Genomic DNA, 26780 nt, shown 5'->3' with positions numbered 1-26780 from the left:
TTTGCGATTTCTTTGTTGTTTGGGAGCGGATCGGACAGGAGTGTGAAGGTGGAGGTCATTGCCGAAGAGTAAGTGAACTTGGCAATTGTTGTACCGAATGCAAGGTTATTTGGAAGTTGTGCGATAAATCAGCTGTCGGTTTAATTCGTGCGCAATTTTGGGTATAGAGTTTTTGCATTCGGCGATACCTGGAGAGCACATCTCCTGTATGTTGTACCTACTCTAGACGACCATAAATTGGGCCTAACTCAGTATGCCATACCGGCTCACCTTGGCTGCGACTCTTCTAAAATAGTCGGTTGGTTCTTTGCGCCGTTAATACCTACCGTCAATACATCACTTACATGCCCAGGTAGGTACTCTGTCCGTTTGCTGGATTCTGAATGTCGATAACGATCGTTATTTATTATTATCTGCGTTTCGATTTATTGCTTTCTTTCCAAATCGCGAAATTGTTTTCGCAGCCGAGGCAATTGAACCGAATACATTTGAAATTTTAATGGGTAATTAAGGCTGACGATTTTTTCCATTTAATTGGATCACGTTGTCGATAATCTCATATGGAATTAATCACTAATTAGAAACAGGTAGACGAACTTTAACTCCGCACATGCACGTTCAAATATCATGCACCACTTTGGCACTCAATACTGTACGATTTTTTTTGCAACCGACACGAAATCTCACTCCAGTTCTAACAGCTAAGTACAGTTACAACGAATTCACAACTCGCATCAATTGTATTTTTTACTGCTTTAGCTTCAGGAGATGTATCAACCAATCAACTGAAAAACTGAAAAAGATAGGTGGTAGGACTTGGTTTACAGTTGTCCTGTTATTTAGGGAAAGAGTCTTGTTATTCATAGCCCTTAGTTTTAATTTAACGTACAAACAAGTCATTTATTTCTGTCCCAAAATTTATGCCTCTTAGGAAATCGGCTCATATTTTGGTTTCCACATCAACACAGAGTAATAAAATTCTAGCCGCGTTATTTACGAATCCCCACACAAACGGCCGTTTCACTTTTCAACGGTGCATCCACTAGCCAACAACACTACTTCATTGTTGCGAAATGGCTGAAATATTTTCACATAACATTTACTCCAAACATGAGTGAAAAGCTTTGCCTTCTGAAAGTTCAACTTTGCAGGAAGTAGAGTTGTTTGCGAACGAAAAAATGGTCCTGAAAATTGATCGTGTCCATAAATTCGTTGCCTCTTCACCTAGCGTTAATTTACAATTTATTAGTCGATTTTCAAATAAATACTCACAAATGCAATAAAAACGCAATAAAAGCTAGACAAATATTCTGGCTATTACTTCAAAGCGACCAGAAATATTTTTATGTGTGTGACTTATATTTACTTACTTTTTGTGGATCAAATGGGCGCACTAGTTGTGCGTTATTGTGACATATTGGTGAGTGTGTTGGGAGCGAAACTAGAGTGGTTTTAAAAGGCTTGTGCAGTGGTGTTGTTTGGCTTGAACTCGGGGAATCAGTGTCATTGGTTTTAGGAAAAATCTATTAATGGGTCGTTGGCTTATAATTAAAAATCTCTCGAGAAATTGTACAATAATTATAAAAGCTGGTCAATATACTCTCCCGGTGTTGTTACCACATTCCGATGGATTTAATGAGTATATCTGAGCGCATAGAATTACATCGCCTATAAAATATTCATTACACACGTTTTCTTACTATCAGGCATCAGTGGTACCAAAATTATTGTGAAATACAAGGAAAGCCACCTGCCCACGGAATCTTTGTGGTCACCAGCGAGCATTTTTTTAATTAACACTGACAATTCGGTTTTGAATCTTTGGCTTTTGATCTAAGTTGAATAATTTCGGTTCTGGGAAGTTGTTCAAGTGGGTGGTCCGCGTAATTAAAATTGTTTTGCACAATTGCGTTTAGAACGCTTTGTGCTTTGGTCAATTTTATCGAGCTATCGCCTGAGCCGCATTAAGCGAGCAGGTACCCCGAAGTTACCTGGCCGAAGACATATAGCAGTATTTACGACTACACATACGTATGCGGTCACCTTGAGATGTAAACAATAATTAGGCATTGAAAATAATGTAGCATGTACTGGTCCTACCACTCCCAAAACCCGATAGAGAGGATATTTGGACTGGTCGGTTGGGAAAGATCTGATATTATTCTCGGAATAAATTGCGTCTCATCCGTGATTTAAAGTAGTGGAAAATTGATGTTATTTATATTGTTCATTTTTATCGTCGTTAAGTACACTCTGCCGTATCAAGTTACGTTTTAATGCATCCTACTTTGGTAAATTGCTCCTCCGAAAACATGACCGGTCTCTAATTAGCTTTAATTGTTCATCGCGATCGTGACAGCCCTAAATTTATCACGCGGAAACGTCTTTTTATCGCCACTAAAAAGGCGCAATATTTGATTCTGGACGAGTTTGCATATTCTGGGAAAAGGGGCACATATGGACAGAACTCGCCGTTTCAGCACTTAAAAAATTTGACTTTTCACCGATCTTCCGGCAAATTTTCCAGCTAATTGCACAAACACTGAACCGATAATGGGGTTAAAAAGACGCCAAGATTAAGTGAAAAAGCTGAATTTATTACAGCCGAGTGAACGAACTTTCTTAGCGACACATTTTTTAAACTAACCTTATTTATAAGGGCTTTGTGTGGGCGAGACCTTACTTCCCATTAACTTGCGATAACCCACTTCTTGATCATTTTTATGCAAATTTCTCGCGAGAAGAAACAATCTGGAAGAGATGCAGAGCTTACGGATGAGCAAGTCGTAGTCAGACTTTGCTCATATTGACAAAGCACCTTTTTCAGTCACGATAGAAGTAATAAAGTGGGCAATAAACTGTATTTATTAGAATAGATCACAGTATGGCACACGCATTGCTTGATTAATGACACTTCCAAACCTATTTGAACTTTTATAAATTACTTATTCTAATCTGTCAATAATCTCGTTTTTCTATTATTAATTTTCTTTGACGATCTTAATCCCCAACGCTGAAAACTGGGAAAAGTTCAAAATAGTCGTAAAAATATGGAAATTTGTGCATTTGTGCAATAGCTCGCTTAAAATTCAGCCGATTAGTATTCAATTAGCCGCAAATAATGAAGACATTGAAGTTGACATTTAGTCCGGCCCGGATTTTATCTCCATTCCGCGGATTTTGATCGTATTTGCATCCTTGTAAGCAGCGTCTGACATAAAATTTTGCAATAAAGCCGTGAAAGCGTCACGTTGGCTAATTAATGTCCATCTCCGTCGATAATTTGTTATTCAAAATTATTAATAAAGACGTTTCATTCATAGTTGTGATAGTGGGTCCGGAGTCACGACCTTCGCCGGCTCCGACATGATTGAATTCGAAATTTGTCAGCTATTAGTTAATTAATTAATATGCCCAAATAGCCTGTGCCCCACGAGGTAGCCATCAGTTTCGGACTGCTTTGCAGAGGTCGCCCTTGTGTGTATACCTTTAATTAACATCTCGTCCGAATAAGTGAAGTTGGGTCGTCCTTCTGCCGGCTTGATGGACAGTCTAATTGCGGTGTATGGGGCCGTATCTAATGCCGAGACTCCGTACGTTATAGTTTGATGTGTGCCCGCAAGGGGACCTGTCAGTCGGAGAGCTTTTATTAAACATCATTTTACTACACATACAAACAACAGACCACAAATACCTGGCCACGAATCCTCGGCTCTTGTAAACGAAATTATTGTTATGTTGCTTACTCAACTTCACTTAAACGCTTTGGAATTTTAATTAAGGGACTTCAAATGGTAATTAAAACGCAACTGAATTGATTTATAATTAAATTTCGAGGAGAGTACGTCTGGCCGTGATCACAAATAGTTATTATTTTTGCTGCATAAATCGCCAAGTTTCCCGTAAACAGGAACATAAAAAAGTTGCCTAAGCAGCATGTCAGTGGCGCACATTTCCACCATTGTGGAAAAAGTTTTCTCTATGTACGTCCTGCGAAAGCAACTTTCCACTGCGCTTTTAACCTTTCTTCGCCTTTGTTATCATGTCTCGTTTTTACGTGTCATTCGCATTGCCGCTCGCAATTCTTCAAGTGTAGTTTAACAATTTCATAGGATTTATGTAGCAACTTTGCCTACTATGTGTGCCATAAAGCTTAAAAACGGCTTCTGGCTTTTCCAAAATGAAAATAACACATTTTAGGAACGCTTAACGTCCCACTTTAGTCACATAAGCGATCCATCCTCGTACGGACGTAACTAGATCGACTTTCAGATATCCTGAAAACGCTGAAACGTGGCCTGCACGTAACTCCACGCCGACACGAACAATGAAGGGCGATTTTCGCTTGGTAAACTTTATTACGTCCAGACTTACGGTTTCTTTTACGATAAAAACGCTTTGTTAATATTCAATCGCTCTTGCGGTTATTCGTGCCGTACGGTAATCAATTTCAGGAATTACTTTCAAATTGAAAAAATCGAGCTTAATTAGAGTTTTGATTTATTTTTTAATGGATAATCTTGGCACGGGAGCGCATCGCGGTGCATGGAGTATTTCCGTCATTGCGCGGCAAATGTGGGGTACTTGGAGGTGTTTGCTCCTGGTGGCACGTGCGTGGAGTGCGTGGGTGCGCGTCGTGCATCTTCCATATCTTCGGCGCATCGATCACGGCCCTAGACGCTAGAGCAGTCTAGCGTCGCGACGCCCAACTCGCCGATAGTCGGCCCCGTTGGGAGCGCTGCTACGAATTAGCGATTGCAGATATATGTATGATAGGGTGGAGATTTACTGCCGAGGGAACACTTATCTGCGATTTGAGAAACGGCCGCGACGTGCTCTAATCATTTCATTGTGCAGGAATTAGTTGCCATCGCTTAAAAAGGTTAAGGCCGAACTGCTGACCGCTCATAATTAGCTAATGACATTTTCGGGGGCTACTGCACGCTTTGAAGCCGATGATATGCACGAATTTAATTTTGGCTTTGCCGAAATCAAGGGAAATGTCTACGAAGGGATTTTTCTGCCGTGCAAAGCGACAGCGCGCTGATTTATCCACTCGGAGGTGACACAAAGAAGATTTAGGGTTTTATTGTTTCTTTTATTAGTGCTGACAGAAAAACAACTCATTCCGTTTTTCTAATTTAATTAATTAATCACATTAACAAATATATTTTTCTTTTCAATGCCCGACTGTTTCCAGTTTCTACGAAATTTTCTATTTTTGTGGTTTTTAGACTAGCTACTAAAAAAAAGTAATAGAAAAATTGAAAAGCAAATGGAAAAATTTACTCTTAAATTATTTTACCAAGCAGTTTATTGCTATTATTTATTTTAATGTTAAATTTTGTCTTTATTTAAGCACATGGAATTTTTTTACGAATAAATAATAATGTTATAGAATTATTCTAATATTGAATATTCGCGTTGATTTTAACAACGAATTAAATTTTAACAAAGCTTTCTATAAACCAACCTATGTTTGTTTTTAAATAATAATTAATAGAAAATTTTTATTTTTGAATTTTGAACAATACAAAATTAAAAAGGAACGCTGCATGTGTAGTTTTTTCCGTTTCCGTTTATTTATTAAACTTGCCCACAATATATCAATTTTTTATGACCCACTACTCTCTTTATCCTTTTAACACATTTGTTTTTACTGTTATAAAATGCCCGGCTCCGGTAGCGATTGATAATTGCTCTCTTCCGGAGCCTCCGGTTGGCTCTTAACGCAATAGCAATTAGTAAATTTAAGTCAAATGAGAAGATAGCTGTCGGGTAAATCCCATAAAATTCAAATGATTCGTACGAAGCATTTTTAATTATGCTCAAGTCGTGCACTTCCTACATGAAATTCTTTAATAAGTATAATGATCCGTTTTCTAATTGTTAAACCGTTAATTGATATTCTTATCGCGACATGTTCGATGTGAAAGACATCATAATACATTCATCAAACGGTCCATAATGGTGTCCTGTCATTAATTGTATGTAGGTTATTATGCATCAAATGGAAAGTGCACTCCAATGACGCAAGAGTGGAATACCGGACTAATCCGAATAGGTAAAAAATATTCATATCCGTTATCTGATTGACCGGAAATGTAATCTAAAGCAGGAGCATAAATTTAACTAATAGCCATCGCATGAGTTTAAGTACCCAAAGGTGCCCAGTATTTGTTATTATAATAGCGAGATATGAAATTAAAATGAAAATAAATCTTTAAGGACCATTATACTGTCTCAGCACGAAAGCTATTTTTTGCAAAACGATTAACATCTTCGAAAATCTGACAATGAACTAACCATCTAATCAAATAATTACAAATTGAATTTTTTATGCTAATAGTATTAAAAGCAGATGCTTTATTGTTAGCTCTGAACTGCTAAGAACAAAAATAATGAGCAGATGTTATAATAGTAATTTCATTAAAAATTTAATTATATTCGTTTAATTAAAGCTGTTCACATTCACATGTCGGACAAGTGTAATTTAACTTAAAATTTCATATCAGGGCGATAACAAAAAGTGTTAATATTTATTCAACACTTGTTAGAAATTCACAAAATCAGGTTGTAGATCGAAATCTGCGTCTTACAATTTTTTGAATAAGTAATTGCAATTAGAAGAACCGGGTTTTTATTCTTAAATTATTTAAATAATGCGAGGCTCCGAATTTCATGTGAGATAAAGATTAACGGCTCCCGCCTTAGGGTTAAATAGTCCGCTTAGGCGAATTATTACATTTGCAACTAATTAAAATAAACTAGTTAACGGTACAACCTCTTTGCGACCTGGCAAAAAATTCGTTAATTGGAAACATACAAACGTTTCCGCACAAATGCTAAATTAAAAGTGGCTCTTTTCCGGCAGCTAAGCCCGTTGTGATCGCGCGAATTATGTATTATGCTGTCCGTGTCCGATGAGGGAAAAGCCCCAAATTTCTATATTGTCACCCCAAATAACACGAGTTGACATTTCAGTTTGATGTGCCATTTTCGGCCTTCGCAGGCCGATCATTTATTGATAGAGAAACTCTCCGAATTGAAATTGACAACGAAGATTCGCTTTGAATTTAGGACGTAAACGAAGGCAAATATTTACGATTCAAGCGTTTGCCATGACTCAGTCAATATGCATTCGATAAAGACCGTAAATAATCTCGCGCTCTGTACAACGAGAGAAAATTCACAAATCCACTGCTTTATCCTTCAAATGCAAGTTCTGGAACGCAGTTTATTTATAGATCGTGTGTTCAATAACTATTGTTATTTTACAATCTGGTGAAGCGGTTAATTATTAAAAGCGCGCAATGCATTTTGCTATTTAATAACTTAATCACTGCTACCACATAAATGTCTCACTTTTAATCAACTTAACTGGTTCATTATACTATACAGAGTGAGTTTGCTAAAACTACACTTTTACAGTATTCTATGCATGCAATTTCTTTGTTTTTTGAGAAAATAGGTAATAAAAAGTACAGTTTCTGAGGTGAGACAGAAAAGCGGACGTTAATCTTGAATTTATCTATTTTATTCACGATCTTTTTAAGCCATATAATATCGATAAACATAAATTTACAGATTCTTGCATGACACAATAAGAAGCAAAAGGTGCTCACAAATTACGAAATAAGTACCTACCTACATAATCTTTGACCTTTTCAGCCTACTGGCACTTTATTTACAAGCTGATGTCTTACTCGTACAATTTTTACTGAGGGCGTTTTTTTCAAAAATATTTTAGTGAAGCAATTAGTGCTTAAGCGGAGAGCCAACTGTTGCGATAATGGGGCAAAACGGAAGTGCATTCTAAGCCCTAATGTTATGCAAAATTATTTGATAATACCGAAGGAGCGCAAAAAATGGCAGCTGCAGGTGGCTTGAAATTTGCGTGGTATTTGGTATAATTAGCTAGATCTATCATTGCTCTAACTATCGATTATTAGGAAGATATAAGAAGTGGTAGAACAAAATCATAATTATAGCAATTTTCATTACCACATAAACAGCCAACTGGCATATCTTGCAGATGGTGGTGCTTGTATTTCTGAAAAACTTTCCATCGATTGATACGCATTCCCCATTTTTTGCGCTATTGCAATGATTTTTGGAATTTTGACGGCGATTATAACCTACTTCACGCGTCTATAAATTTTCGGTGTTATAATTACACGATATTTGAAGTTAGGTGCGGCGCTATTGCGCCATGTTCTAATTAGAGCCAGTCGAAGAGACTCGTAAAAAACGGAAAATTTTATAATAAGAATCGTTAGAAGTGCAGTCTCGTGTGCCTTTACCTTATTATGGCAAAAACTCCGTCTGCTAAAGCAAATCAGTATGATTATAATGTCCCGTCAGGTGCATTATTATTGAGAAATCCTAATGGCGAATTAATTCGCGAATGGTTTTTGCCGGGGGGTTGCGATGTCTGCAGGTCGGTAAGGCAGGTAGCGTCTGCGAGGCCAACCAGTCTTGTAAACTACCGAATTCGAGATTTATGAGCCTCTCGGCGGGAATACCAATGCAGCCCTTCCTTCAGCTTTGACCCAATTAATGCACTAATTACATAATTGGGTTAAGACTGTGTCTTGTTTTGATGCCGTTGCGCACCCTCGGATATTGTGTACAAGTTTAATTTCGTTCGAGGACTAATCACGTTAGGATAAGGGTGTGATGTCGAACCGCCATCGATGGAATATGCACACGGAGGCCAAAGGGTTATTTCAGGCCAGGACGTTAACCAATTTAGACACGGGGTTAAAAATTCAAGCTCTCAACCCCCGCAGAAATTAAAACATTAACGCAGCACGCATCAGACGGTCATTTGATTATACCCTATCTGTGGCCGGGCTTTGGAAAATCAACCAACGAAAATTACGTCACGAAATTAATTATCGCAGTTTTTGTAGAGTTAATCTTACAGTGCAATTATGGCAAGAATCAGTAATTGAAATTTTCAAATAATGAGTGAGTTATCAAAGAAAATTGCACATATGCATGAAATGAATTGCCACTTATCTAATAAATAAACCGACATTATTTCAAATTTATTATAATGATTGCATTCTCGGTCATAAAGGTTGAAAAAATCGAAATTAAAACTTTCTTAACCAATAATGTGGCTATAAAATGAAAGGGTATTTACATTAGATGGAGATTATAAATTAAGAAATAATTACACCTGATGATAGAAGAAACAGCGCTTCTTTACTTTACGACAGACGTTTTTGCTAATTTCTCGATGAAGGATAATGATTCTATAATTTCTGATGTAGCTAACTAACTGCCATTGGTTTATTGACTATCAATATTTTTTAACCGCTTTTACAGTAATGTTAAATACGAAAACAAACACAGTAGTGGATGTTCCAGAAAATTGTTACAAAATAAAACATTTTCAACTATATACAGACTGTTCCAGAACTAAGCTACAATGTTTTTATGTTTTTTTTATTATTTTTTTGACTGTAAGAAACATTTCTTGTACTTTTACGAGTAAGAACTCGAAAGGCATACGAAAGTCAAAAAAATTAAACATCAAAAAATCGACCATGCGGTGTTATTTTTTTTATTATCGATAATTCAAAGAGCTTTCCAACGATAATAAACTTTATTGCTCAACAAATGTTGCGGGTACCCAAAATCGACTAAAATTGCGACGAAAATTGAAAAAATCAAACATCAAAAAATCGAACATATGGACTTTTTTGAACTTTTAACAACTCTAGAGAGTTGTAAAGGCATATATAAGGACGAAAAAGTATGATAAAACGAATTAAAAAAAAATTTTTTTTTTCATTTTCTTGAAGGTATGTGTATTACTCAGGAAATTTTAGCAAAAAAAAATAAATTTTTTAAATCTCATGAAAAGTTCGTATAACACAGAAAATGAGCCGCTGAGTTCAATGGAACAAACCGCATTGCTCTACGACTTTTAGTTTTTGAGTTATGAATTTTTTTGTTGGATAAAATTTTCCACTATGACAAATGGCTACCCTAAATTTAGGCAAAAAATTTTAAATTTTTAATTCTTGTGAAAAATCGATATAATATGTAAAATGAGCCGTAGAATTCAATCGAACAAACCGCAATGCTCTACGACTTTTAGTTTTTTTTTAATGAATTTTTTTAGTGAAAAACTTTGATCGCTCCTGTAGCCGGAACCGTTGCCCGGAGCGGCTCCGGGTTTAATCGAAAAAATAGAGAAAATTAAGCACTATCAGATGGTTTTTTGTTCGTTGCTCTAAGTCTTACAGTTTCCGAGAAAAACGCAAAAAAAGGTTTCCATTTTCACTTTTTTTCAATTTTCAATCGCCAATTACGGCGAAACTATTAAAGATATCGAGAAACGGAAAAATGGAGGATAACCGGAATAAAAAACTACAAAATGGCATAGGACTCAAGGCGATATCTCGCAAAAAAATTTTCAATTTTCAAACGCCGATTACGGCCAAACTAAAAGAGTTAGGAGAAAACGCTTTTTTAGATCGGAAAGAGCACATCAAAATCTATAAGATAGAATCGGTTTTATTCGATTCTGAGACACTTTTAAAATTGACCATTTTGTAGGGGGGGGTGTTAACTTTTTTTTAATTTTTTTTATTTTCCCAATTACGACTAAACTATTCGAAAAAGTGGAACTGTTTTGATCTTTACCTATGCAAAATGATCCGGGGAATCGATTGGCATCGAAAAAATTGCCAAATTCCCAATAGTTTTTTAGTTATGAATTTTTTAAAATTTTACCAATTTTTGCATTTATCTGCAATTTGCTCAAAAACTATTAGTCGGAGAGCAATAATTTTTTTTGAAAAAAATAGAGAATTCAAAGAGCTTTCCAACGATAATAAACTTCATGGGGTTATCTCTGATAGTTCCGGAGCTATTACTCAACAAATGTTCCGGGTACCCAAAATCGACAAAAATTGCGACGAAAATTGAAAAAATCAAACATCAAAAAATCGAACATATGGACTTTTTTTGAACTTTTAACAACTCTAGAGAGTTGTAAAGGCATATATAAATACGAAAAAGTATGATAAAACGAATTAAAAAAAAATTTTTTTTTTCATTTTCTTGAAGGTATATGTGTGTTACTCAGGAAATTTTAGCAAAAAAAAATAAATTTTTTAAATCTCATGAAAAGTTCGTATAATACAGAAAATGAGCCGCTGAATTCAATGGAACAAACCGCATTGCTCTACGACTTTTAGTTTTTGAGTTATGAATTTTTTTGTTGGATAAAATTTTCCACTATGACAAATGGCTACCCTAAATTTAGGCAAAAAATTTTAAATTTTTAATTCTTGTGAAAAATCGATATAATATGTAAAATGAGCCGTAGAATTCAATCGAACAAACCGCAATGCTCTACGACTTTTAGTTTTTTTTTAATGAATTTTTTTAGTGAAAAACTTTGATCGCTCCTGTAGCCGGAACCGTTGCCCGGAGCGGCTCCGGGTTTAATCGAAAAAATAGAGAAAATTAAGCGCTATCAGATAGTTTTTTGTTCGTTGCTCTAAGTCTTACAGTTTCCGAGAAAAACGCAAAAAAAGGTTTCCATTTTCACTTTTTTTCAATTTTCAATCGCCAATTACGGCGAAACTATTACAGATATCGAGAAACGGAAAAATGGAGGACAACTGGAATAAAAAACTCTACAAAATGGCATAGGACTCAAGGCGATATCTCGCAAAAAAATTTTCAATTTTCAAACGCCGATTACGGCCAAACTAAAAGAGTTAGGAGAAAACGCTTTTTTAGATCGGAAAGAGGACATCAAAATCTATAAGATAGAATCGGTTTTATTCAATTCTGAGACATTTTTAAAATTGACCATTTTGAAGGGGGGGGTGTTAACTTTTTTTTAATTTTTTTTATTTTCCCAATTACGACTAAACTGTTCGAAAAAGTGGAACTGTTTTGATCTTTACCTATGCAAAATGATCCGGGGAATCGATTGGCATCGAAAAAATTGCCAAATTCCCAATAGTTTTTTAGTTATGAATTTTTTAAAATTTTACCAATTTTTGCATTTATCTGCAATTTGCTCAAAAACTATTAGTCGGAGAGCAATAATTTTTTTTGAAAAAAATAGAGAATTCAAAGAGCTTTCCAACGATAATAAACTTCATGGGGTTATCTCTGATAGTTCCGGAGCTATTACTCAACAAATGTTCCGGGTACCCAAAATCGACAAAAATTGCGACGAAAATTGAAAAAATCAAACTTCAAAAAATCGAACATATGGACTTTTTTTGAACTTTTAACAACTCTAGAGAGTTGTAAAGGTATATATAAATACGAAAAAGTATGATAAAACGAATTTAAAAAAAAATTTTTTTTTTCATTTTCTTGAAGGTATGTGTGTTACTCAGGAAATTTTAGCAAAAAAAAATAAATTTTTTAAATCTCATGAAAAGTTCGTATAATACAGAAAATGAGCCGCTGAATTCAATGGAACAAACCGCATTGCTCTACGACTTTTAGTTTTTGAGTTATGAATTTTTTTGTTGGATAAAATTTTCCACTATGACAAATGGCTACCCTAAATTTAGGCAAAAAATTTTAAATTTTTAATTCTTGTGAAAAATCGATATAATATGTAAAATGAGCCGTAGAATTCAATCGAACAAACCGCAATGCTCTACGACTTTTAGTTTTTTTTTAATGAATTTTTTTAGTGAAAAACTTTGATCGCTCCTGTAGCCGGAACCGTTGCCCGGAGCGGCTCCGGGTTTAATCGAAAAAATAGAGAAAATTAAGCGCTATCAGATGGTTTTTTGTTCGTTGCTCTAAGTCTTACAGTTTCCGAGAAAAACGCAAAAAAAGGTTTCCATTTTCACTTTTTTTCAATTTTCAATCGCCAATTACGGCGAAACTATTAAAGATATCGAGAAACGGAAAAATGGAGGATAACCGGAATAAAAAACTCTACAAAATGGCATAGGACTGAAGGCGATATCTCGCAAAAAAATTTTCAATTTTCAAACGCCGATTACGGCCAAACTAAAAGAGTTAGGAGAAAACGCTTTTTTAGATCGGAAAGAGCACATCAAAATCTATAAGATAGAATCGGTTTTATTCGATTCTGAGACACTTTTAAAATTGACCATTTTGTAGGGGGGGGGTGTTAACTTTTTTTTAATTTTTTTTATTTTCCCAATTACGACTAAACTGTTCGAAAAAGTGGAACTGTTTTGATCTTTACCTATGCAAAATGATCCGGGGAATCGATTGGCATCGAAAAAATTGCCAAATTCCCAATAGTTTTTTAGTTATGAATTTTTTAAAATTTTACCAATTTTTGCATTTATCTGCAATTTGCTCAAAAACTATTAGTCGGAGAGCAGTAATTTTTTTTGAAAAAAATAGATAATTCAAAGAGCTTTCCAACGATAATAAACTTCATGGGGTTATCTCTGATAGTTCCGGAGCTATTACTCAACAAATGTTCCGGGTACCCAAAATCGACAAAAATTGCGACGAAAATTGAAAAAATCAAACATCAAAAAATCGAACATATGGACTTTTTTTGAACTTTTAACAACTCTAGAGAGTTGTAAAGGCATATATAAATACGAAAAAGTATGATAAAACGAATTAAAAAAAAATTTTTTTTTTCATTTTCTTGAAGGTATGTGTGTTACTCAGGAAATTTTAGCAAAAAAAAATAATTTTTTTAAATCTCATGAAAAGTTCGTATAATACAGAAAATGAGCCGCTGAATTCAATGGAACAAACCGCATTGCTCTACGACTTTTAGTTTTTGAGTTATGAATTTTTTTGTTGGATAAAATTTTCCACTATGACAAATGGCTACCCTAAATTTAGGCAAAAAATTTTAAATTTTTAATTCTTGTGAAAAATTGATATAATATGTAAAATGAGCCGTAGAATTCAATCGAACAAACCGCAATGCTCTACGACTTTTAGTTTTTTTTTAATGAATTTTTTTAGTGAAAAACTTTGATCGCTCCTGTAGCCGGAACCGTTGCCCGGAGCGGCTCCGGGTTTAATCGAAAAAATAGAGAAAATTAAGCGCTATCAGATGGTTTTTTGTTCGTTGCTCTAAGTCTTACAGTTTCCGAGAAAAACGCAAAAAAAGGTTTCCATTTTCACTTTTTTTCAATTTTCAATCGCCAATTACGGCGAAACTATTAAAGATATCGAGAAACGGAAAAATGGAGGATAACCGGAATAAAAAACTCTACAAAATGGCATAGGACTCAAGGCGATATCTCGCAAAAAAATTTTCAATTTTCAAACGCCGATTACGGCCAAACTAAAAGAGTTAGGAGAAAACGCTTTTTTAGATCGGAAAGAGCACATCAAAATCTATAAGATAGAATCGGTTTTATTCAATTCTGAGACATTTTTAAAATTGACCATTTTGTAGGGGGGGGTGTTAACTTTTTTTTAATTTTTTTTATTTTCCCAATTACGACTAAACTGTTCGAAAAAGTGGAACTGTTTTGATCTTTACCTATGCAAAATGATCCGGGGAATCGATTGGCATCGAAAAAATTGCCAAATTCCCAATAGTTTTTTAGTTATGAATTTTTTAAAATTTTACCAATTTTTGCATTTATCTGCAATTTGCTCAAAAACTATTAGTCGGAGAGCAATAATTTTTTTTGAAAAAAATAGAGAATTCAAAGAGCTTTCCAACGATAATAAACTTCATGGGGTTATCTCTGATAGTTCCGGAGCTATTACTCAACAAATGTTCCGGGTACCCAAAATCGACAAAAATTGCGACGAAAATTGAAAAAATCAAACTTCAAAAAATCGAACATATGGACTTTTTTTGAACTTTTAACAACTCTAGAGAGTTGTAAAGGTATATATAAATACGAAAAAGTATGATAAAACGAATTTAAAAAAAAGTTTTTTTTTTCATTTTCTTGAAGGTATGTGTGTTACTCAGGAAATTTTAGCAAAAAAAAATAAATTTTTTAAATCTCATGAAAAGTTCGTATAATACAGAAAATGAGCCGCTGAATTCAATGGAACAAACCGCATTGCTGTACGACTTTTAGTTTTTGAGTTATGAATTTTTTTGTTGGATAAAATTTTCCACTATGACAAATGGCTACCCTAAATTTAGGCAAAAAATTTTAAATTTTTAATTCTTGTGAAAAATCGATATAATATGTAAAATGAGCCGTAGAATTCAATCGAACAAACCGCAATGCTCTACGACTTTTAGTTTTTTTTTAATGAATTTTTTTAGTGAAAAACTTTGATCGCTCCTGTAGCCGGAACCGTTGCCCGGAGCGGCTCCGGGTTTAATCGAAAAAATAGAGAAAATTAAGCGCTATCAGATGGTTTTTTGTTCGTTGCTCTAAGTCTTACAGTTTCCGAGAAAAACGCAAAAAAAGGTTTCCATTTTCACTTTTTTTCAATTTTCAATCGCCAATTACGGCGAAACTATTAAAGATATCGAGAAACGGAAAAATGGAGGATAACCGGAATAAAAAACTCTACAAAATGGCATAGGACTCAAGGCGATATCTCGCAAAAAAATTTTCAATTTTCAAACGCCGATTACGGCCAAACTAAAAGAGTTAGGAGAAAACGCTTTTTTAGATCGGAAAGAGCACATCAAAATCTATAAGATAGAATCGGTTTTATTCAATTCTGAGACATTTTTAAAATTGACCATTTTGTAGGGGGGGGTGTTAACTTTTTTTTAATTTTTTTTATTTTCCCAATTACGACTAAACTGTTCGAAAAAGTGGAACTGTTTTGATCTTTACCTATGCAAAATGATCCGGGGAATCGATTGGCATCGAAAAAATTGCCAAATTCCCAATAGTTTTTTAGTTATGAATTTTTTAAAATTTTACCAATTTTTGCATTTATCTGCAATTTGCTCAAAAACTATTAGTCGGAGAGCAATAATTTTTTTTGAAAAAAATAGAGAATTCAAAGAGCTTTCCAACGATAATAAACTTCATGGGGTTATCTCTGATAGTTCCGGAGCTATTACTCAACAAATATTCCGGGTACCCAAAATCGACAAAAATTGCGACGAAAATTGAAAAAATCAAACTTCCAAAAATAGAACATATGGACTTTTTTTGAACTTTTAACAACTCTAGAGAGTTGTAAAGGTATATATAAATACGAAAAAGTATGATAAAACGAATTTAAAAAAAATTTTTTTTTTTCATTTTCTTGAAGGTATGTGTGTTACTCAGGAAATTTTAGCAAAAAAAAATAAATTTTTTAAATCTCATGAAAAGTTCGTATAATACAGAAAATGAGCCGCTGAATTCAATGGAACAAACCGCATTGCTCTACGACTTTTAGTTTTTGAGTTATGAATTTTTTTGTTGGATAAAATTTTCCACTATGACAAATGGCTACCCTAAATTTAGGCAAAAAATTTTAAATTTTTAATTCTTGTGAAAAATCGATATAATATGTAAAATGAGCCGTAGAATTCAATCGAACAAACCGCAATGCTCTACGACTTTTAGTTTTTTTTTAATGAATTTTTTTAGTGAAAAACTTTGATCGCTCCTGTAGCCGGAACCGTTGCCCGGAGCGGCTCCGGGTTTAATCGAAAAAATAGAGAAAATTAAGCGCTATCAGATGGTTTTTTGTTCGTTGCTCTAAGTCTTACAGTTTCCGAGAAAAACGCAAAAAAAGGTTTCCATTTTCACTTTTTTTCAATTTTCAATCGCCAATTACGGCGAAACTATTAAAGATATCGAGAAACGGAAAAATGGAGGATAACCGGAATAAAAAACTCTACAAAATGGCATAGGACTCAAGGCGATATCTCGCAAAAAAATTTTCAATTTTCAAACGCCGATTACGGCCAAACTAAAAGAGTTAGGAGAAAACGCTTTTTTAGATCGGAAAGAGCACATCAAAATCTATAAGATAGAATCGGTTTTATTCAATTCTGAGACATTTTTAAAATTGACCATTTTGTAGGGGGGGGGTGTTAACTTTTTTTTAATTTTTTTTATTTTCCCAATTACGACTAAACTGTTCGAAAAAGTGGAACTGTTTTGATCTTTACCTATGCAAAATGATCCGGGGAATCGATTGGCATCGAAAAAATTGCCAAATTCCCAATAGTTTTTTAGTTATGAATTTTTTAAAATTTTACCAATTTTTGCATTTATCTGCAATTTGCTCAAAAACTATTAGTCGGAGAGCAATAATTTTTTTTGAAAAAAATAGAGAATTCAAAGAGCTTTCCAACGATAATAAACTTCATGGGGTTATCTCTGATAGTTCCGGAGCTATTACTCAACAAATGTTCCGGGTACCCAAAATCGACAAAAATTGCGACGAAAATTGAAAAAATCAAACTTCAAAAAATCGAACATATGGACTTTTTTTGAACTTTTAACAACTCTAGAGAGTTGTAAAGGTATATATAAATACGAAAAAGTATGATAAAACGAATTTAAAAAAAATTTTTTTTTTCATTTTCTTGAAGGTATGTGTGTTACTCAGGAAATTTTAGCAAAAAAAAATAAATTTTTTAAATCTCATGAAAAGTTCGTATAATACAGAAAATGAGCCGCTGAATTCAATGGAACAAACCGCATTGCTGTACGACTTTTAGTTTTTGAGTTATGAATTTTTTTGTTGGATAAAATTTTCCACTATGACAAATGGCTACCCTAAATTTAGGCAAAAAATTTTAAATTTTTAATTCTTGTGAAAAATCGATATAATATGTAAAATGAGCCGTAGAATTCAATCGAACAAACCGCAATGCTCTACGACTTTTAGTTTTTTTTTAATGAATTTTTTTAGTGAAAAACTTTGATCGCTCCTGTAGCCGGAACCGTTGCCCGGAGCGGCTCCGGGTTTAATCGAAAAAATAGAGAAAATTAAGCGCTATCAGATGGTTTTTTGTTCGTTGCTCTAAGTCTTACAGTTTCCGAGAAAAACGCAAAAAAAGGTTTCCATTTTCACTTTTTTTCAATTTTCAATCGCCAATTACGGCGAAACTATTAAAGATATCGAGAAACGGAAAAATGGAGGATAACCGGAATAAAAAACTCTACAAAATGGCATAGGACTCAAGGCGATATCTCGCAAAAAAATTTTCAATTTTCAAACGCCGATTACGGCCAAACTAAAAGAGTTAGGAGAAAACGCTTTTTTAGATCGGAAAGAGCACATCAAAATCTATAAGATAGAATCGGTTTTATTCAATTCTGAGACATTTTTAAAATTGACCATTTTGTAGGGGGGGGTGTTAACTTTTTTTTAATTTTTTTTATTTTCCCAATTACGACTAAACTGTTCGAAAAAGTGGAACTGTTTTGATCTTTACCTATGCAAAATGATCCGGGGAATCGATTGGCATCGAAAAAATTGCCAAATTCCCAATAGTTTTTTAGTTATGAATTTTTTAAAATTTTACCAATTTTTGCATTTATCTGCAATTTGCTCAAAAACTATTAGTCGGAGAGCAATAATTTTTTTTGAAAAAAATAGAGAATTCAAAGAGCTTTCCAACGATAATAAACTTCATGGGGTTATCTCTGATAGTTCCGGAGCTATTACTCAACAAATGTTCCGGGTACCCAAAATCGACAAAAATTGCGACGAAAATTGAAAAAATCAAACTTCAAAAAATCGAACATATGGACTTTTTTTGAACTTTTAACAACTCTAGAGAGTTGTAAAGGTATATATAAATACGAAAAAGTATGATAAAACGAATTTAAAAAAAATTTTTTTTTTTCATTTTCTTGAAGGTATGTGTGTTACTCAGGAAATTTTAGCAAAAAAAAATAAATTTTTTAAATCTCATGAAAAGTTCGTATAATACAGAAAATGAGCCGCTGAATTCAATGGAACAAACCGCATTGCTGTACGACTTTTAGTTTTTGAGTTATGAATTTTTTTGTTGGATAAAATTTTCCACTATGACAAATGGCTACCCTAAATTTAGGCAAAAAATTTTAAATTTTTAATTCTTGTGAAAAATCGATATAATATGTAAAATGAGCCGTAGAATTCAATCGAACAAACCGCAATGCTCTACGACTTTTAGTTTTTTTTTAATGAATTTTTTTAGTGAAAAACTTTGATCGCTCCTGTAGCCGGAACCGTTGCCCGGAGCGGCTCCGGGTTTAATCGAAAAAATAGAGAAAATTAAGCGCTATCAGATGGTTTTTTGTTCGTTGCTCTAAGTCTTACAGTTTCCGAGAAAAACGCAAAAAAAGGTTTCCATTTTCACTTTTTTTCAATTTTCAATCGCCAATTACGGCGAAACTATTAAAGATATCGAGAAACGGAAAAATGGAGGATAACCGGAATAAAAAACTCTACAAAATGGCATAGGACTCAAGGCGATATCTCGCAAAAAAATTTTCAATTTTCAAACGCCGATTACGGCCAAACTAAAAGAGTTAGGAGAAAACGCTTTTTTAGATCGGAAAGAGCACATCAAAATCTATAAGATAGAATCGGTTTTATTCAATTCTGAGACATTTTTAAAATTGACCATTTTGTAGGGGGGGGTGTTAACTTTTTTTTAATTTTTTTTATTTTCCCAATTACGACTAAACTGTTCGAAAAAGTGGAACTGTTTTGATCTTTACCTATGCAAAATGATCCGGGGAATCGATTGGCATCGAAAAAATTGCCAAATTCCCAATAGTTTTTTAGTTATGAATTTTTTAAAATTTTACCAATTTTTGCATTTATCTGCAATTTGCTCAAAAACTATTAGTCGGAGAGCAATAATTTTTTTTGAAAAAAATAGAGAATTCAAAGAGCTTTCCAACGATAATAAACTTCATAGGGTTATCTCTGATAGTTCCGGAGCTATTACTCAACAAATGTTCCGGGTACCCAAAATCGACAAAAATTGCGACGAAAATTGAAAAAATCAAACTTCAAAAAATCGAACATATGGACTTTTTTTGAACTTTTAACAACTCTAGAGAGTTGTAAAGGTATATATAAATACGAAAAAGTATGATAAAACGAATTTAAAAAAAATTTTTTTTTTTCATTTTCTTGAAGGTATGTGTGTTACTCAGGAAATTTTAGCAAAAAAAAATAAATTTTTTAAATCTCATGAAAAGTTCGTATAATACAGAAAATGAGCCGCTGAATTCAATGGAACAAACCGCATTGCTCTACGACTTTTAGTTTTTGAGTTATGAATTTTTTTGTTGGATAAAATTTTCCACTATGACAAATGGCTACCCTAAATTTAGGCAAAAAATTTTAAATTTTTAATTCTTGTGAAAAATCGATATAATATGTAAAATGAGCCGTAGAATTCAATCGAACAAACCGCAATGCTCTACGACTTTTAGTTTTTTTTTAATGAATTTTTTTAGTGAAAAACTTTGATCGCTCCTGTAGCCGGAACCGTTGCCCGGAGCGGCTCCGGGTTTAATCGAAAAAATAGAGAAAATTAAGCGCTATCAGATGGTTTTTTGTTCGTTGCTCTAAGTCTTACAGTTTCCGAGAAAAACGCAAAAAAAGGTTTCCATTTTCACTTTTTTTCAATTTTCAATCGCCAATTACGGCGAAACTATTAAAGATATCGAGAAACGGAAAAATGGAGGATAACCGGAATAAAAAACTCTACAAAATGGCATAGGACTCAAGGCGATATCTCTCAAAAAAATTTTCAATTTTCAAACGCCGATTACGGCCAAACTAAAAGAGTTAGGAGAAAACGCTTTTTTAGATCGGAAAGAGCACATCAAAATCTATAAGATAGAATCGGTTTTATTCAATTCTGAGACATTTTTAAAATTGACCATTTTGTAGGGGGGGGGTGTTAACTTTTTTTTAATTTTTTTTATTTTCCCAATTACGACTAAACTGTTCGAAAAAGTGGAACTGTTTTGATCTTTACCTATGCAAAATGATCCGGGGAATCGATTGGCATCGAAAAAATTGCCAAATTACCAATAGTTTTTTAGTTATGAATTTTTTAAAATTTTACCAATTTTTGCATTTATCTGCAATTTGCTCAAAAACTATTAGTCGGAGAGCAATAATTTTTTTTGAAAAAAATAGAGAATTCAAAGAGCTTTCCAACGATAATAAACTTCATGGGGTTATCTCTGATAGTTCCGGAGCTATTACTCAACAAATGTTCCGGGTACCCAAAATCGACAAAAATTGCGACGAAAATTGAAAAAATCAAACTTCAAAAAATCGAACATATGGACTTTTTTTGAACTTTTAACAACTCTAGAGAGTTGTAAAGGTATATATAAATACGAAAAAGTATGATAAAACGAATTTAAAAAAAATTTTTTTTTTTCATTTTCTTGAAGGTATGTGTGTTACTCAGGAAATTTTAGCAAAAAAAAATAAATTTTTTAAATCTCATGAAAAGTTCGTATAATACAGAAAATGAGCCGCTGAATTCAATGGAACAAACCGCATTGCTGTACGACTTTTAGTTTTTGAGTTATGAATTTTTTTGTTGGATAAAATTTTCCACTATGACAAATGGCTACCCTAAATTTAGGCAAAAAATTTTAAATTTTTAATTCTTGTGAAAAATCGATATAATATGTAAAATGAGCCGTAGAATTCAATCGAACAAACCGCAATGCTCTACGACTTTTAGTTTTTTTTTAATGAATTTTTTTAGTGAAAAACTTTGATCGCTCCTGTAGCCGGAACCGTTGCCCGGAGCGGCTCCGGGTTTAATCGAAAAAATAGAGAAAATTAAGCGCTATCAGATGGTTTTTTGTTCGTTGCTCTAAGTCTTACAGTTTCCGAGAAAAACGCAAAAAAAGGTTTCCATTTTCACTTTTTTTCAATTTTCAATCGCCAATTACGGCGAAACTATTAAAGATATCGAGAAACGGAAAAATGGAGGATAACCGGAATAAAAAACTCTACAAAATGGCATAGGACTCAAGGCGATATCTCGCAAAAAAATTTTCAATTTTCAAACGCCGATTACGGCCAAACTAAAAGAGTTAGGAGAAAACGCTTTTTTAGATCGGAAAGAGCACATCAAAATCTATAAGATAGAATCGGTTTTATTCAATTCTGAGACATTTTTAAAATTGACCATTTTGTAGGGGGGGGTGTTAACTTTTTTTTAATTTTTTTTATTTTCCCAATTACGACTAAACTGTTCGAAAAAGTGGAACTGTTTTGATCTTTACCTATGCAAAATGATCCGGGGAATCGATTGGCATCGAAAAAATTGCCAAATTCCCAATAGTTTTTTAGTTATGAATTTTTTAAAATTTTACCAATTTTTGCATTTATCTGCAATTTGCTCAAAAACTATTAGTCGGAGAGCAATAATTTTTTTTGAAAAAAATAGAGAATTCAAAGAGCTTTCCAACGATAATAAACTTCATAGGGTTATCTCTGATAGTTCCGGAGCTATTACTCAACAAATGTTCCGGGTACCCAAAATCGACAAAAATTGCGACGAAAATTGAAAAAATCAAACTTCAAAAAATCGAACATATGGACTTTTTTTGAACTTTTAACAACTCTAGAGAGTTGTAAAGGTATATATAAATACGAAAAAGTATGATAAAACGAATTTAAAAAAAATTTTTTTTTTCATTTTCTTGAAGGTATGTGTGTTACTCAGGAAATTTTAGCAAAAAAAAATAAATTTTTTAAATCTCATGAAAAGTTCGTATAATACAGAAAATGAGCCGCTGAATTCAATGGAACAAACCGCATTGCTCTACGACTTTTAGTTTTTGAGTTATGAATTTTTTTGTTGGATAAAATTTTCCACTATGACAAATGGCTACCCTAAATTTAGGCAAAAAATTTTAAATTTTTAATTCTTGTGAAAAATCGATATAATATGTAAAATGAGCCGTAGAATTCAATCGAACAAACCGCAATGCTCTACGACTTTTAGTTTTTTTTTAATGAATTTTTTTAGTGAAAAACTTTGATCGCTCCTGTAGCCGGAACCGTTGCCCGGAGCGGCTCCGGGTTTAATCGAAAAAATAGAGAAAATTAAGCGCTATCAGATGGTTTTTTGTTCGTTGCTCTAAGTCTTACAGTTTCCGAGAAAAACGCAAAAAAAGGTTTCCATTTTCACTTTTTTTCAATTTTCAATCGCCAATTACGGCGAAACTATTAAAGATATCGAGAAACGGAAAAATGGAGGATAACCGGAATAAAAAACTCTACAAAATGGCATAGGACTCAAGGCGATATCTCGCAAAAAAATTTTCAATTTTCAAACGCCGATTACGGCCAAACTAAAAGAGTTAGGAGAAAACGCTTTTTTAGATCGGAAAGAGCACATCAAAATCTATAAGATAGAATCGGTTTTATTCAATTCTGAGACATTTTTAAAATTGACCATTTTGTAGGGGGGGGTGTTAACTTTTTTTTAATTTTTTTTATTTTCCCAATTACGACTAAACTGTTCGAAAAAGTGGAACTGTTTTGATCTTTACCTATGCAAAATGATCCGGGGAATCGATTGGCATCGAAAAAATTGCCAAATTCCCAATAGTTTTTTAGTTATGAATTTTTTAAAATTTTACCAATTTTTGCATTTATCTGCAATTTGCTCAAAAACTATTAGTCGGAGAGCAATAATTTTTTTTGAAAAAAATAGAGAATTCAAAGAGCTTTCCAACGATAATAAACTTCATAGGGTTATCTCTGATAGTTCCGGAGCTATTACTCAACAAATGTTCCGGGTACCCAAAATCGACAAAAATTGCGACGAAAATTGAAAAAATCAAACTTCAAAAAATCGAACATATGGACTTTTTTTGAACTTTTAACAACTCTAGAGAGTTGTAAAGGTATATATAAATACGAAAAAGTATGATAAAACGAATTTAAAAAAAATTTTTTTTTTTCATTTTCTTGAAGGTATGTGTGTTACTCAGGAAATTTTAGCAAAAAAAAATAAATTTTTTAAATCTCATGAAAAGTTCGTATAATACAGAAAATGAGCCGCTGAATTCAATGGAACAAACCGCATTGCTCTACGACTTTTAGTTTTTGAGTTATGAATTTTTTTGTTGGATAAAATTTTCCACTATGACAAATGGCTACCCTAAATTTAGGCAAAAAATTTTAAATTTTTAATTCTTGTGAAAAATCGATATAATATGTAAAATGAGCCGTAGAATTCAATCGAACAAACCGCAATGCTCTACGACTTTTAGTTTTTTTTTAATGAATTTTTTTAGTGAAAAACTTTGATCGCTCCTGTAGCCGGAACCGTTGCCCGGAGCGGCTCCGGGTTTAATCGAAAAAATAGAGAAAATTAAGCGCTATCAGATGGTTTTTTGTTCGTTGCTCTAAGTCTTACAGTTTCCGAGAAAAACGCAAAAAAAGGTTTCCATTTTCACTTTTTTTCAATTTTCAATCGCCAATTACGGCGAAACTATTAAAGATATCGAGAAACGGAAAAATGGAGGATAACCGGAATAAAAAACTCTACAAAATGGCATAGGACTCAAGGCGATATCTCGCAAAAAAATTTTCAATTTTCAAACGCCGATTACGGCCAAACTAAAAGAGTTAGGAGAAAACGCTTTTTTAGATCGGAAAGAGCACATCAAAATCTATAAGATAGAATCGGTTTTATTCAATTCTGAGACATTTTTAAAATTGACCATTTTGTAGGGGGGGGGTGTTAACTTTTTTTTAATTTTTTTTATTTTCCCAATTACGACTAAACTGTTCGAAAAAGTGGAACTGTTTTGATCTTTACCTATGCAAAATGATCCGGGGAATCGATTGGCATCGAAAAAATTGCCAAATTCCCAATAGTTTTTTAGTTATGAATTTTTTAAAATTTTACCAATTTTTGCATTTATCTGCAATTTGCTCAAAAACTATTAGTCGGAGAGCAATAATTTTTTTTGAAAAAAATAGAGAATTCAAAGAGCTTTCCAACGATAATAAACTTCATGGGGTTATCTCTGATAGTTCCGGAGCTATTACTCAACAAATGTTCCGGGTACCCAAAATCGACAAAAATTGCGACGAAAATTGAAAAAATCAAACTTCAAAAAATCGAACATATGGACTTTTTTTGAACTTTTAACAACTCTAGAGAGTTGTAAAGGTATATATAAATACGAAAAAGTATGATAAAACGAATTTAAAAAAAATTTTTTTTTTTCATTTTCTTGAAGGTATGTGTGTTACTCAGGAAATTTTAGCAAAAAAAAATAAATTTTTTAAATCTCATGAAAAGTTCGTATAATACAGAAAATGAGCCGCTGAATTCAATGGAACAAACCGCATTGCTGTACGACTTTTAGTTTTTGAGTTATGAATTTTTTTGTTGGATAAAATTTTCCACTATGACAAATGGCTACCCTAAATTTAGGCAAAAAATTTTAAATTTTTAATTCTTGTGAAAAATCGATATAATATGTAAAATGAGCCGTAGAATTCAATCGAACAAACCGCAATGCTCTACGACTTTTAGTTTTTTTTTAATGAATTTTTTTAGTGAAAAACTTTGATCGCTCCTGTAGCCGGAACCGTTGCCCGGAGCGGCTCCGGGTTTAATCGAAAAAATAGAGAAAATTAAGCGCTATCAGATGGTTTTTTGTTCGTTGCTCTAAGTCTTACAGTTTCCGAGAAAAACGCAAAAAAAGGTTTCCATTTTCACTTTTTTTCAATTTTCAATCGCCAATTACGGCGAAACTATTAAAGATATCGAGAAACGGAAAAATGGAGGATAACCGGAATAAAAAACTCTACAAAATGGCATAGGACTCAAGGCGATATCTCGCAAAAAAATTTTCAATTTTCAAACGCCGATTACGGCCAAACTAAAAGAGTTAGGAGAAAACGCTTTTTTAGATCGGAAAGAGCACATCAAAATCTATAAGATAGAATCGGTTTTATTCAATTCTGAGACATTTTTAAAATTGACCATTTTGTAGGGGGGGGTGTTAACTTTTTTTTAATTTTTTTTATTTTCCCAATTACGACTAAACTGTTCGAAAAAGTGGAACTGTTTTGATCTTTACCTATGCAAAATGATCCGGGGAATCGATTGGCATCGAAAAAATTGCCAAATTCCCAATAGTTTTTTAGTTATGAATTTTTTAAAATTTTACCAATTTTTGCATTTATCTGCAATTTGCTCAAAAACTATTAGTCGGAGAGCAATAATTTTTTTTGAAAAAAATAGAGAATTCAAAGAGCTTTCCAACGATAATAAACTTCATGGGGTTATCTCTGATAGTTCCGGAGCTATTACTCAACAAATGTTCCGGGTACCCAAAATCGACAAAAATTGCGACGAAAATTGAAAAAATCAAACTTCAAAAAATCGAACATATGGACTTTTTTTGAACTTTTAACAACTCTAGAGAGTTGTAAAGGTATATATAAATACGAAAAAGTATGATAAAACGAATTTAAAAAATTTTTTTTTTTTCATTTTCTTGAAGGTATGTGTGTTACTCAGGAAATTTTAGCAAAAAAAAATAAATTTTTTAAATCTCATGAAAAGTTCGTATAATACAGAAAATGAGCCGCTGAATTCAATGGAACAAACCGCATTGCTGTACGACTTTTAGTTTTTGAGTTATGAATTTTTTTGTTGGATAAAATTTTCCACTATGACAAATGGCTACCCTAAATTTAGGCAAAAAATTTTAAATTTTTAATTCTTGTGAAAAATCGATATAATATGTAAAATGAGCCGTAGAATTCAATCGAACAAACCGCAATGCTCTACGACTTTTAGTTTTTTTTTAATGAATTTTTTTAGTGAAAAACTTTGATCGCTCCTGTAGCCGGAACCGTTGCCCGGAGCGGCTCCGGGT

The 26780-nt window shown here is 33.2% G+C and overlaps 1 protein-coding gene across 8 annotated transcripts in view; it reads left to right on the top strand.

The window, feature by feature from the left end:
- The window catches only part of Ca-beta (Ca2+-channel-protein-beta-subunit), an 82283-nt gene that overhangs the window by 27632 nt on the left and 27871 nt on the right, over nucleotides 1–26780 (top strand). The window lies entirely within an intron of this gene.

Source organism: Tribolium castaneum, chromosome 5 (genome assembly GCF_031307605.1).
Source record: "Tribolium castaneum strain GA2 chromosome 5, icTriCast1.1, whole genome shotgun sequence".
NCBI classification, from domain to species: Eukaryota; Metazoa; Arthropoda; class Insecta; order Coleoptera; family Tenebrionidae; genus Tribolium; species Tribolium castaneum.
This window is presented reverse-complemented; position numbering and strand designations above follow the sequence as displayed.